The following is a 14,178-nucleotide window of genomic DNA, read 5'->3' as shown; positions in this document are numbered from 1 at the left end:
AGCAAAAAAAAAAAAAAGAGAGAGCTCTCCTCTCTGGACGTGCCTCACTCGTGTGCGTGTTCACACCAAGCCCCTCATGCAATCTGAATCGTGGCACCTTGCACTTTTATGCCTTTTCACTGGATCCCTGCAATGTACCACGCTCCTGTTCTCCGGAGTCCTGCGGGCTCAGGGAGATAAAGAGAGTGTGTTTTTCCAGTGAAAAAACCCCCAAACAAATGCACTTCCCTGCCAATATTCAGTGCAGACTAATGTGCCATGTCGACATTGCAACCTTAAAGAAGCCTCTAGCGACACTGAAAAAGAAATCAATAGGTAGCCCCTGCAGTGGAAAACAGCCCCCCGACAGAGCAACTTCAAAACAGGTTTTCTGCTTACTGTACAAAGCCTCCCCTGTTGGCTGTCCCTACAAACCGCTGCCTCGAAAAATCAAACCCAAGCTGCTGAAGTAGCGATCCCGGCACGGTGTCTCGGCACACGGCGGGATCGCGTTCACAATGCAGGTGTCGGCCTCGGCAGTGGTGTTGGGATTCACGTGCGATGTCAAACAGCGAAGTGGCCGAGAGCGCTCGGTGTAGTCGGCACAGCTGGGGTTACAGGCAGAATTTGCATCTAAGCTCTCGCTCAAACTCTCCTCTTTCCACGACTGATCAGACTGTCCCAAACCGAAAAGGGGCCGCAGGACAATTTTGCCCGAGTAACGGCCTTCAAGAGTTAGATCTCCAAGCCCTCAACTTGTTCCACCCGTACCTGAAGCGATGTCCCTTTCCAAGACCTTTCACAAATCAAGCCCTGCTCCAGCCTGGGGTTGAAACCTGCCTGTGCTCAATCCCACTGGCCGTCCAGGTTGAGGAGTCCGAGGCGACCAGATGCAATACTAGTCCCGTCACTCCTGTGCACTGGTGGCGAAAGTTGCTGGAGGGCCTTGTCCAGGCTGGCCCAATGCTTGTGGAGGCCTCTGATTTTTGATTAGGCTCCCATGTTGCCCACAGGTGCTGCTTCCTCCTTTCCAGAGCAAGAGTGAGGCAGGAAGGAGCCACCCTTGCACACTTTCTTACCAGCCGATTGCACATTGAAACATGCAGACGAGACAAGAACGACAATGGCAAAAGTTGAGCAAGCTGTCAACCTCATTCTGCAGCCAGAAGCTTGTTGTGAACCCCTGTGCGGAGCTGTATAGCGCAGCGGGGATGATAGCTTGCCACAGACCACAAATGCAAACTCCGGGGTGCCTGAGGGACTCTGCATCCTGCCAAGTATCCCAGGGAATTCAGGGAGACACGTCATATATTCCTAAACCATCCCCGACAGATGCCTCTCCAACCTCCCCTCGGACACCTGCGGTGGAAGGGAAGCTCACAACTTCCTGAGACAGCTTAGCCCCTTGCCCCGCTATCCTTACAGTTAAGAGCTTTTTCCGAAGATTTCCTGTAGATTAATGACAGAATCATAGAAAATGAGGGTTGGGAAGGGACCTCAGGAGGTCACATCTAGTCCAACCCCCCGCTCCAACAGGACAATCCCCAACTTTCCAGATGCACTGTAGCAATTTATAATTAAACACCGAGGCATACTTTGCACCATGCCGTACAAAGATCTCACTTGTGCCTGGTTTGCATGAACATGTATGCAATGCATGGCTGATGGTTTTCATATGTGGGAGCAGGTCTCTGTAGGTCAGTAGTAACAAACACTGATGCGCACGGCTCTGTGTACATGCATGCATGAATACGGATCCACTGGGTATGGACATGGCCAGGTGGTGGTTCCAGGTATGAATCTACCTGCCGTGCAAAATGGCACGGGTTGAAATACATGCAAGTGTGGAGTGACGGCTGGGGAGAAGGGTTAGGAACTGATACAAGAAACTGATGTTAAATCTAGTAATTTGCTGTATACACTAATACCCTAACTTGAAGTGAGCACATGGACATGCACAGGTTGAACACAGGCAATGGGAAACAGGTTGTTTCACCTTCAACGCTACGTTCAGCTATTTAGAGCCCCGCTTCTCTGGGTTGTTGAGTCCAGGGCAGCAGCGCTCCAACCTCGTTGGCGGTGGCTGACTAGTTGGTGGCATATGTGACCTGGGTCTGATGCTTTCAGCTAATTCCCAAGGGACAGACGTTCACACAGCTGCAAACACTAATTGGCCTCCTACCTTACAGCCTTGGCAGGAAATGAAACGTTGCTCAAGCCCAGCCTACACAGATGTAGCCCACTTTGAGTTTTGAAAGTCAGCTGAGCCCAGTACAAAACCATGCACGGACAGTCCTTGCTGTCGCTATCAAGTTAGCTTAGCTCAAGTCCTTACTCAGTTAAACTACATAAAACCAGCCTTTACTCCAGACTGTGGACCACAAGTTTTGCATTGGCTCAACCAAATTGATTTAAAGAGTGAGTCGAGTTAAACTGGTGCAGCTTAAAACATCCATGTGCTAAGGCCCAGATCCTGGTGCTATGAGTTTCAGTGGGCACACATGCCACCAGCTCTAGGCCGGTCCTGACCCTGGGATGGCATATTGCTGCCTTCGCAGAGCAGAAACAAGCAGTGTTCCCGGCACTGGAGATGTATATGTCTACACTGCCCAGCACAGCACTGAGAAGTGGCGCAAATAAAGCCGCGTGGAGGCCTGTGCAACCACAGCTGACGATCGCAAGACTCAAGACTCGCAGTATGCTGGGCAGCCTTTTTGGCTCTACAAAGCTGTGAAACGTCTCCAGCGATTTGACCAAAAACTGGGCATCGTTAAATAAAAATTATAACAACGATAGATAAAGGCCAAATGCACTATGCATGGTGGCTGAAAGAGTAGGAAGCTGGATGCTAGCACGCTGATTAGAGAAGTCATTCAGCCTCCAAATGAATGGATGGCAAATGGGAGGCGGTGTAGCTCAGGGGCAATATGGGCCCAAACCAGCCCCCTTCTTGAACTCAGTAATATGGGAGTCCGTGGGTTTGGTGGAGAGGTCACTTCTCTAGGAGCACAGGAACGAAGCTTTCCCTCGCTCTGGGAAGAAGCTGCCTACATCTGGGAGTCAGGTCAAGCGATGGCGACCCTTTCCCACGTGCTGTTTTGGAGCCCCACGGGCCAGCAGGGTATTAGGCTGAGGAGGAAGGGAGGAAATACCTGTGGATACGCAGGCGAGCTGCGGGAAGATGCCTGTGGGGGTTTATTTGTGAAAACCAAAAACCAGGAGTCTGGGTTGCGCGCTGCATCCTGAGCGCAGGCACGTGCTGGAGCCCAGCCCACGTCTGGAGTAGTCCGTGTGACCACATGTGGTGGAAAGCGCGGGCTCATCGTCACGCAGGTCGGCTCGTTACTGCCCAGCCGGCTCTTGCTTTTGGTTGGTCCCCGAGGCCCTTTTAATTTCTTCTCCCCAGTGGCAGATGTGTCCTCTCCAAGCAGACGGAGAGGAACTTGGAGCAGATGCCAAAGCTGGGGAGACGGGTCAGGGATGCAGTACTGCTCTTTCCCCACAACACGAATTTAGTGGTCGTGAAGAAAGCAAGGGACCCGCGCGGCTGGTCGGGGGCAGGTGTTTTCCAGGCAGGTGCTTCCACGTGGCTCTGCCTGACCTGCTGTTCCCATCAGGGGCCTCTCTCGACAGCGGCTGCTAAGCACGATGCCAACGCTGACCCTGCAACAGGCCCAACCCCGGGGCAAGCAAGAAACCAGCTTGCTCCTACCCCTACTCTCCTGGTGCCACATTGGTTGCAAAGCGCGAGCATCTCATGGACCAGGCTACAAAAACCTTAAAGGGAAGGATGCAAAGAAGGGGAAGGAGTTCAAACCATCCCCTATCAAGGAGGGCTCGTGTCTTCGGCTCACCTCGAGTCATCTATTGTATGTGCAAATCGTTTGCCCGTGGCCGGGGGCCAGACCACCAAGTCTGCAAAGCAAAGCCACTTATTTATCCACCAGACACATTTGGCGCAAGGAGTCGGGGCAACGCGAGCTTCCCTTGGGCGGGCCTCAGCCCTGACCCCACAAGGCCTTAGCGGGTCGTTCGCTAGGGCCCATTCTGCCGCGGCTGGAAAGCAGGGGCCCAATTAGTGCATGCTGCAGTGCGAACATCTGCCCACGGGGAATTAGCCGAAAGCATCAAACCCGGGTTGCGTCAGCCACCAAACAGTCATTCGCTGGTAAGAAATTTATGTGGCTGCTGACCTGGCCCAGATGCTTCCCCACAACAGAGAGGTGAAGGGCGCGAAAGATCCTGTTTCTACTCCTCGGAGTTATCCAGCGCCCGCCGCAGCTTCCTGCAACTGGCTTCTAATCGGACGCTTGACTTTCAGCTTCAGGAAACATTTTTTTGGGTAAATTTACCTTGTAACCTGGTAACACAAACAGTCCGCACATTATGCTCGAATCTCTGCACATTTTACAGTGTTTCAGGCAAAACTGCCGGTGTTGTGGGGTTTTGTTTTGGACTTAGCATAATCCCCCTGCCGAGTCTGCTGCGCAAACAATGCTGTATTCCTCTCGCGTGTAATGACCAGGAAGTGAAAGTGGTTAGAAATCTGTTACGAACAATAAAACGGACAAAGGAGACTTTCCAAGTAGCCTGCAGGAATGAAATGCATCGCCCGGTGAGATTAATGAAAGCCATATCTAAATAGCATAGATTACTTTGAAAACCAGAGCCAGCCACTTTCTCTTCTGACCTGAGTTCACCGATAGGCAAGCACAACTGTCAGCGGCAGAAACAGTGAAAACCAAATAAATAAAAAAAAATCTTCAAAATTGTCATTTAAAATTGGATTTTAATTTTTTCCTGTTTTTCCTCTTTCCATTGAAAATTCAAGATGCTTCAGCCAGGAATGACTTAGCGTCACAGTATCCGTATGAGGCCGTGTGGATACGGTCAGCAGTTTTACCAGCAGAAACATAGAGAAAGAAGTGGCTTGCCTAAGGTGGTACAACGACCCTGATCTGGGGTTGGTAGTAATGCCGACAATGCCAGTATCTTCTACCCTTTGGTACAATTTACACCAAGAAGAGGTTTAAACAAGGAGAGCTGGGTGATGGTCAGTATAAATTCAGGCTGCCCAACTCTGGCCTTCGGTCACTAAAGGGTTTGTTATTTTTGTTAAATAAATGAGTCATTTTAAAACTTGAAAAGTCTCTCCGGAGGAAGCAAAAAGCCTCTTGAGACTGGCAGACCGCTCCAACAAACATGCAGTCCTGGGCAGTGCTGAGCGCCCTTGCACCCCGCCGAGCTGGAGGTGCAGGATTTGACCTCTGCCGCAGAGCTGGGTATGATCAGGACCGCGGGCGGCGTGTCCCTGCCTCCGGCCCTCAAACGCTACCAACACACAAGCCTGACAGAGATGCTAAATACTTAACGCGGAAAGACATCTCCTGGCCAGGGACTGAATTTAAGTAATTTTCCTCCTATCCTTCCTCTCCCGTCCTTGCCCTGGGGGAATACCTGTTGTCAGCTTGCATTAGGCAGTTAGGACGTATCTCTTAGTCACATGCTTAATGATTAGAAAAACACACGCAGGCGATCGTTGCAGGAGCACAGCACAACACGGATGTTAACGGCAAGGCAGGGATACAGGAATAATCTCCGATGGAAAAGCATCTGGGGCAAGCGGCATCTCGGAGCGGCCCCCAAAGGGCTGAATTGCAAATCTCCCCCTTCGAAAGCAAGAGCTTTTGCACTTTGGCCTGAGAACTGGAAAGCAAGAGAACCAGCTGCATTGGGAAAAATCCTTCTCCCAAACCCCTGGGAGAGGCAGGGACAAGTGGGGTGGGGGTGGCAAGAAGCTCCCCCAATAACCCCTCCATCCTGCAGGCTGAAGTGAAGTCCAGGCCACATTGCTGTGCTCTGGCTTTCACTCCCAGCAATGCTTTGCAGGGACGCAGCCTGCCCCTCTTTGCTCCGTGTTTGGGCAGCGCTCAGCACAGCAGCCCGTGATGTTGCACCTCGTAATGCAAAGGCGACTCGGTCTCGCCTCCCAGCACGGCTAGCGACCCCTCACGTGCCCTACGTTCTCCCAGCGCCTCTGTTGGCACGATGAAGACAAGGCCTTGCAACAGAGGAGGGGCTCCAAGGTCACGCCGGCTATTCGTGCGATCACGTTCTTCTTGGAGAGCCCATCGCCCGGACAGCTCTTTGGTGCGCTGCTCCGCTTCCCGCTGCTTGCCCCCTGCTCTCCATGTGGTCTGCTGCTCTGCTTTCTGTGTCCTGCCCGCCCCTCTCCAATCCCACGTGCTACACGCAGGACTCAAGTCATGTGTAGGGATGCTGCCCTCTTTCTGCCCACCACACTCCCAGTCCCAGCTCCTCCGGCCCCCAGCTAGCACTGGGCAGGCGGCAAGGAGGGCCATTTCCATAACACAGCCCTGAGCCAAGTCTGGGACACGGCGCATGTAATGTTGTTAAAAAAACCCCAACCAACCAACCAACCCATGCCAGGCAATTGATATACACTGGGCAGATTTAGAGATCACAAGGCCTTGTGTTATTCCTTACATCTCTGGACTATTTCCCCACCCCTAAATACTTTAAATTATTTATTATGTCTCATTTAACCTCAGCCATGTCCTCCAAATAAAATTTATTTTGCAGCTGTCATTCAGGTTTACTCCAGCCTTAACCTCATAATCCTATTGATTCCCTCGTTATTCGAGCAGCGCGGGATTTATTTCGTGCCTTCTGCGTTATGGAGAAGACTTTGCACATTAATCTAGCGTGTGTTTGGAAACAGTCAAATCCGGGCGATTCATTATTTTCTCATTTTCTTTCCAGTTGGGCTCTGCACGCTCTGGCCTGGCTTCTTATCCTCTCCATGCCGATATTTCTGAGGCAGAGCTTCTGGTCAGCATCAGCGCCTCTCCCCCAGGCTCTGCCTGCTGCTGCTGCTAAGTCGGTCTCTCGGGGCAGTCGTCAATGGGAGTGTCGCATACAAAGGACTTGCAAGAACATCCTTTGGGCTTGAAACCCTCGGGCATGTCTATAGGTATGAGGCTTTCGCACTGCCCCTGGCCCACACTTGCAGCCCCTCAGCGGGAAGCGGCATAGCCACGTTAGCGTAGCACGACACGTGCGCACCGCGAAGCCCTGCGGAGAGGGTCGAGGTCCCGAGCAGCCCCTGCCTTTGGCTGAGGACAGCTGCGGGATGGCTTCCTTCAGGCTGGGAGAAACGAGAGAAAGGTCTTGGGAGCCAACCTGAGACACCTCCCTGAAACGGTTCACGAAACGCGATGTCAGAAATGCCACGAGCGCCTCGTTTCATTGCAAACGTCCGCCTTTTTTCTGGAGACGCAGTAACCCCAGAGCCCGGACCTTTGTAGCAGGCACGCTACGCCAAGGACAGGTTCAAACCCTCTTCCTTTGACAATGGCGGGGGCTCGGCCATTCGTAACACAGCAGCTGGACTCTCCTGCCCCCCTCTTCTATTAGCAGTGGGTGGAAGCCCGCCTATTAATTACTGGTGCTCACCGGGGCAGACGGGATTCATTAGAGCAAGCCCTCATTATTAAAAGAAGGTTAAAGCGGCTTTCTGAGGAAGGCGAAGGTCTATGATAGAAAGGCCCTGGGGGAAGGAGCCTCTCAGCCCCCTGCTCCGGAGAGATGCTGTGGTCTGGACCTTCCTACAGCATCATTCAGGAACGACCTTTTGTGTGTTGGGCCAGACCTTGGGAAAAGGGACATGCTGGTTGTCCAAGAGCGTTGTTTTTTGCTCGGACCTCACCGGTTTACGTCATTAATTCCAACGGGAGCGGGCATGGGACCTGTGACTGCATTGTTGTACTTCAAAAAACACCCCCGAGCCCCCAGATCCCCCCTCTCTAACCAAAAGAGAAGTGTGTGCTTACTTATACATTGCTATTAATCATTTTTAGTATTTAATATAGCCCCATCAGTGTGCTCAGTGCTGTACAGTATATAGAGGAAGACATGACCCCTGTCATAGGGGCTTAGAATAAAAAATAGGCAGACAATATAGTTCAGACACATAATAAATCCAGCTGAAGGCCCAATCTCAAACATTTCAGCTGGTTCCCCCTCTAAATATATAATTGTCTTTGTTGGATCAATACAGAGAGGCTTTGTGGAAGGAGCACATTTTTAGGGAAGATTAATGTCGCGGACTACAGAGGCAGCTAGGAGGAATTCTAATATAATGTATATAATGCAACTTGCAGGAAGAGGAAAAAAGGCCCAGGCTGCTCAAAGCCTCTTCTCCAAATGGAGCTTTTTATTATAAGTACCAACAACCTCTGCGCCCAGGGCTGCCCACGACAGGGAAGGACAGACAGTCTCTCCCCCAGAACAAGTCACGACTTTATTTCAACAACCTCAAGCGACTGGACATCGCCTCCTTCTCCAACGGGCCTTTTCTTTTCTTATTTTTATTAAGTTAAAAAAAAAAAAATACCGGTTGGCTCTGAGAGCCATATGTTCCAAATCCCATCTGTCCTGGGCAGTAGAGAACAATGAGGGGAAAAACTATGCATAGGAAGAAGTCAACATACCAAACAGGCTCCTCGGCACAGCACAAATTATGCCGGGGAGAGGGAGGATATACGACTTCAGGGGGTACCAAGGGAAGCAGCAGAATAAGGGGCAGGGCACAAAATGGCTCTGCGGCCAGACGGTATCAGGTCTGGGTCCAGCCAAAGCCCTCTATTCTGGACATGTAGGAATTTAAAGTTTGGATCCAAATCTAAGCTTAGGTGTCTCTGCCCTCCCCTCGGCTGAAATCAGGGGAACAGGCATAATGCCAAGGCCACTGGGCACAAATCTCCCGAGAAGCGTGCATAGCAAATGCAGGGTTTCTCTGGCGAGTCAGCCAGCCCAGTAGGTGCTTGAAGCCTTCCCAAAGATGCCGTACAATTATTGCCAGGTCAGGTGGATTCAATTAGCACCAGGATATAAGAGCAGTGGAAGCCTTTCCTAGGGCAGAGGTAATTAAGGCCTGGGTCAGAGGGGTTGTACATGGAAAAAAGCCTGGAATTGGCCAGTCTTGGGGGGAGAAAGTTTAGCCTGGAATTTATGGGGCGTTGTTACTGTTACAGCATAGGATCCAGGGAGCAAACAAAGGCAGGAGCTGGGACGTTACGGAGCGTACGCATACACACTGCTTTACGGCAGGAGCCTATGAAGGAGGCAGAGCAGTGTTTTAATTCAGATGCCACAAGGGGTCATGTGATCCCTGACACCCCGTGCTGAAGAAATGGCATGAGCGCTGCCTCTCCCCTCCACACACAGCTGCAGTGCAAACCCTTCAAGGTAGGAATCCTTATGCCTCAACCTTGCAATGCGACACACTTGGGTGAACCTCTGGGCCCACACAGATCCCCTATGGGTTTCCACAGAGCTCTGGTCTGCTCACGCAGCACAGGGTGCTGGGTCAGGGCAGAAGGATAAAAACCTCCTCTGTGCAGGGAACCAACACAAAGCCCATGCCTCTTTTTAAAGGCTAGCAAAACTCTCAGAAATAGGATGTTCAATGGGTGTTAAAAGGTTGCCAGGATGTTGCGCTGGCTTTGCACAGCGGAGGATTTCCCCCTCTCTGCACAAGCGGCTACAACGCAAAATGAAATTAGCACTGGACGAAATGAGCAGCGCTTGTACACGGCCAGCGTCCCCGTGGCCTTGTCCTCGGATGTCCAAGCCCTCCTCTTAACAGCACAAGCAAATGAATGCCGCTAATCCTATTAATGCATCACACCAGAAAGCTTGAGCCTTCCCTTCTGTTTAAGGGTGAAATATTTACTGATCTGCACCACAGGTTTGAAATAAGAACGTATCATGTGAATCGGAGGGCTATCATATGGAATGCATTTAACTGAATCAAGTTTTGATTAAATGCAATAAACATGATTGATTTGGTTACGTACACTCTTTATGACGGTCCGTTTAATTTAGTCTTTCATTCCAAAAAGGGATGTTGCGTGGATCCAAAACATTAGTTTTGATTACCACAGTAAATCCCAATTTTGGAGAAACCTGTGGCAACCTTATTAATATTTTTACACTTATCCAACAGTTGCTGGGGTTAACTCTTTAACGACACGTCTGAGTGATGTTCTGCGGTATTGGCAGCAGAGGTGACCTGATTTAGCACGTGTGGACTGGAGTCCGCAGAGAAAGCCTATAGTCTTTTGCTGCTATGGCTTTAAATCCATTAGCTCTGGGAAGGCTCCAAATGCTTTTGTGCAGATCTGCCTGCGCCCTGCGTGAACACTGCAGCAGGACGTTGAGGACCAGATGCTACTCCACCCCCCAGGCACCTAGGTGCAATCCTGTCCCACCCTGCTCGAGTCTCAGAAAAGACATTATTTTTGTAACAACCCTTAATCTCAGGCTCAAGGAAAAGTCACTCACCTTTGGGCTAACTTTTCTGTTTCACACGGGGTGCAACCAGATCAAACCAGATCCTATTCTACCCACGAGGCATTTAAGCATGACTTGGGTGTCTAAGTGCAATCCTACTCCTCCCTGGTCAAGTTCCCAGGGGAAAAAAAATCTGCACACAAACATGGCACCTCTCTTTTTGTCCATCCTAGCCTTAAGAGTAAATAATTAAAATCGATGATCTGTTGAGGTCCCTTCCAACCCTAGCAGCATCTATGAAAAGTGGTGTGCGTGGTTTTACAGGGACTAAGGCAGGGTGGATTGGGATCACGCTTAAAAATCCAGGTATCACTTAGACACCTAAGAGGTGGCGTTGTGACTAAGTAGCCAGTCTGGGACTTTGGAGACTTCAAGGCTTTCTGGGTGACTTTGAAGAAGTCACCTTAGTTTCCTGTTTGTAAAGTTAGGATACTGAAACTTCCCTACCAGCCATGGTAAATAAATGAGACAGGGAAAACTTTTGTCTGTTCCAATTTTGCTTGTTAAAGTACTGGAGAAACAGGTTTAATTGAAATCCTTCAGTGGCCACTTTTGCTGGGTCCATAGATTAATAAAGTATGAATTGGAAAACAATGCTTTGGGCAGCAGCTGTTTTCTGGGGATCTCAGGCCAGTCGTGGTGGTGGGTACACGAGGGGTCTGTCCAGTGGTAAAAGTGGGGAAAGAAAGTCAGAGCTTCTGACTCCCTACCCTAATATTTAAAGTTGGCCACCACCCATTTTACAGTGATATGCTGGAAGATGGTAGGGATATATTTGTGAGAGAGAGTCTACCTGCAAGTTGAAAATGCTGCAGGAAAGTCAATCACTCAGGGCTCCTTTCCATTTCATCCTGCACAATTCGGTAAAGGCCAGCTACTAAGGAAGAGAAATATTATGCAAATAATTGGATGAACCAAAATGGGGCAGCAGTGAGATCGAAAGAAAGACACACGATAAAAGAAGGATGGGTAACAGTGCCGTCAAGACTGGCACGAACGCCATCAGGAGCCTTCCCCTGTACTGGATGGAAAACATTAAAATCTAAACCCTGGTGCAGTTGAGGGAGCTAAAGCTTAACGAGCAGATCACCAAAGAAAGGACAGACTGTATTCTTATCCTGAGTTCACTCGGTGCTACGGGCACACGATCCACTGGGCGGGACAGGCAGGGATGACAAAAATATTCCCAATATTGCTCTAGGGAGTCGATTCTGTCTCTCGAAATTCCTCGAGGGTGAAGCGAAACTGGAAAGGGAGTAAGAGAGAATACCCTGGATGAAACGCGACCCAGGCCAAGGATGGGCTTGCATGAATTGCTCTGGTGAGTTACCCAGGGATTAGTTGACTTGAATGCTGATAAAAAGCTGACTTCAGGGATATTCCCCTTTCAGAAGTGGGCATGAACTAGCTCCCCACAAAGGGTGTTTGTGCTCGAAAGCTTGCTAAGATTTTTCCCAACTATTTGAGCAGGTCTAATAAAAGATGCCACATTTACCCAAAGAACCGTGTCCGCTGAGGTCCTTAGACCAACACGGCTGCAACCCACACCCTTGGAGCCTGAGCGACGCTTTTGCCACATTTAATCGGCGCGACAAAAGCCGAAGTCATGGCCGTGTCTTCAGAGGAGAGGCGCACAGCCCGTGTGCCCCTGAAGGTCAAGGAAGGGGTCCCGAGGGGCTGAAGCAACATGCAGGCCTAATGCACAGACCTGGCATGCACCCGACACAGCCAAGTCTAGACGTGCTTTGTAAAGCCCTGCCATATCTCATGCTCATCGCCCGCTATTTCACTGCTCAGTACTCAGAAGGGTTTAGGCCAATAGCTGACACAATTAGAAAGTAAAACTACATCCCAGGAGGACAGAAGTAAGCATTTGTCCCATGCAAAAGTCTCTGCGTCCGTCCCAATGGCTCTGAAGCCGGCCCCGGGGAAAAATGCAATGGTCCGGTATACTACATGCTGGGTCAAAACATTACACCCAGACCGTTCCTGTTGTTCGAATACCTACAAACACAGGACATCTCTTTTGCTCGCTACAGCACTGGAATTTAGACCAACAACACTGCAGATTTTCCTATAACAGCTTTCACATCTTTCTTCACAAGGCAGGGGGAAAAAAAATGGTTCAAACATTTTTATATTACCAATAAATTGAAACAATGCTTTATGATTTCAATATATTTTCAATTTACCGCTGTGATCAGTATCTTGATTGCTATATACGCTTTATAAGAAACTTCAATGATAACCAGATTTATCTGTTGGTTTCTCCACAAATACTTAAATGCCTTTATCCACCAGAGTGATCTGTGGTAACGTAGCGTCTCGTTAAACATAATGCTGAAAATGTCAGCGAAATACCAACAAAATGGAAAGAATATATCGCTTCCAAGCACATCTTAAGAGAGACTGGAATTTCTGGCTCTTGATTTTAGGAGCGAATATAAAAATCACCCTCATTTTTAATATTCATTGCAGATATTCTGTAATGCGGAGATCCCTGCAGCTCTAAACAAATGTATTACATCATTATATGGCTGCACTTCTTATATCGGACAGGCTCGTTTAAATGGCTTACATCAAGACTTTTAAAGCCATTGTACGAGCCTGCACACAGCATGGTGGCTGCTGGGAATGGCGGGATTACAACCGTCTTTGGCAGGCGGAGGGTACAGAACAGCTGAGCTGTGATCGGTTTGCTCCCTCATGTTTTGGTTCGCTGTGTAATTACAGGACTTTTCTGCTCCAAGTTACGGAGCGGGGATGCGTTTTCTTGCCTCTGCTGCTAACATGCTAAATAAATGCATCTATTTACGCTGGCTTGGAGATCGGGGGGGGTGTCACCTGCATGGGTCAGATTGGAGGGGCTTTAGCAAAATGTTTCTCCGAGGTATTTTGGAAGCACAGCTGAAAGCCCAGTCCCAGAGCAGGAGCCGATTCACTCACTGCTGTTGCTGGATGAGTTTCTGTCCCTGAAAACGTCACGACTTTCCACTGGAAGTCTTGTGATGGGTTTTGCTCAAGGCCACATACTATGCACGGTACCAGGGCAGGAAAGAGTACTTTAGGTAATGAAACGCCATTCATTCAGCATTTTAATACGTGCACTCAGCTGCAGCTTTCTTCTTGCTTTACGCCAATATTTGTTACCTAATCCTTTACTGAAAGTGGTCTCCCGATCAATGATGATCTCTCTACCATGAGGCACGCTCTTCACTTTCCTCGCCTTAGCATCTTTGTAACCGAGCTGATCTTACAAACCCACTCCTTCCACAGCTCTGCTTTTCTGTCTGCAGCTGTGGATCCACTGAGATGTACATTTCCCTCATATAAGTAACCTCTCATCACGGTGATCGTTACGCAGCCTCACCCCAGTCCACACTTGTTTCCATCGCGCGTGGTTTCATACCTCAAATAAGACCCTGCTCTGCCTTGGACGTTGGTGAGCTGCGAGGACCTGCGCACATCAGGTCCCGCTGGTCACAAGGAAGCTCTGGACGAGTGCAAGCATCTGCCTCGCTTCACAGGGCTGCAGGGGGGGGACCTTGCACCGAAAGCTCGTTAGCTCAGGAAGATCCCATCTCCCTCTCCCCTCCCAATTCGCTTTTGAAAGCACCTAGCCACCTTTTCGGCCTTGCATAAATCAACAAAGGCCATGAGCCTTAACAAAGGCTTCAGCTCGGGTCACTGCGTTACTTCACTAGCGTGCAAGGCTGGGCCCAGGTTTGCTCGTTTAAGTGGAGGGATTTTGTTTGTCCCTCTGCCCGAGCGTCCGTACCTTTCTGGCTGCGAGGCAAACAGTACAAATTCATCACCTCAGCC

This window comes from Gavialis gangeticus, unplaced genomic scaffold (assembly GCF_001723915.1).
Source record: "Gavialis gangeticus isolate Ggan-Ray unplaced genomic scaffold, GavGan_comp1, whole genome shotgun sequence".
Lineage (NCBI taxonomy): Eukaryota > Metazoa > Chordata > Crocodylia > Gavialidae > Gavialis > Gavialis gangeticus.
This window is presented reverse-complemented; position numbering follows the sequence as displayed.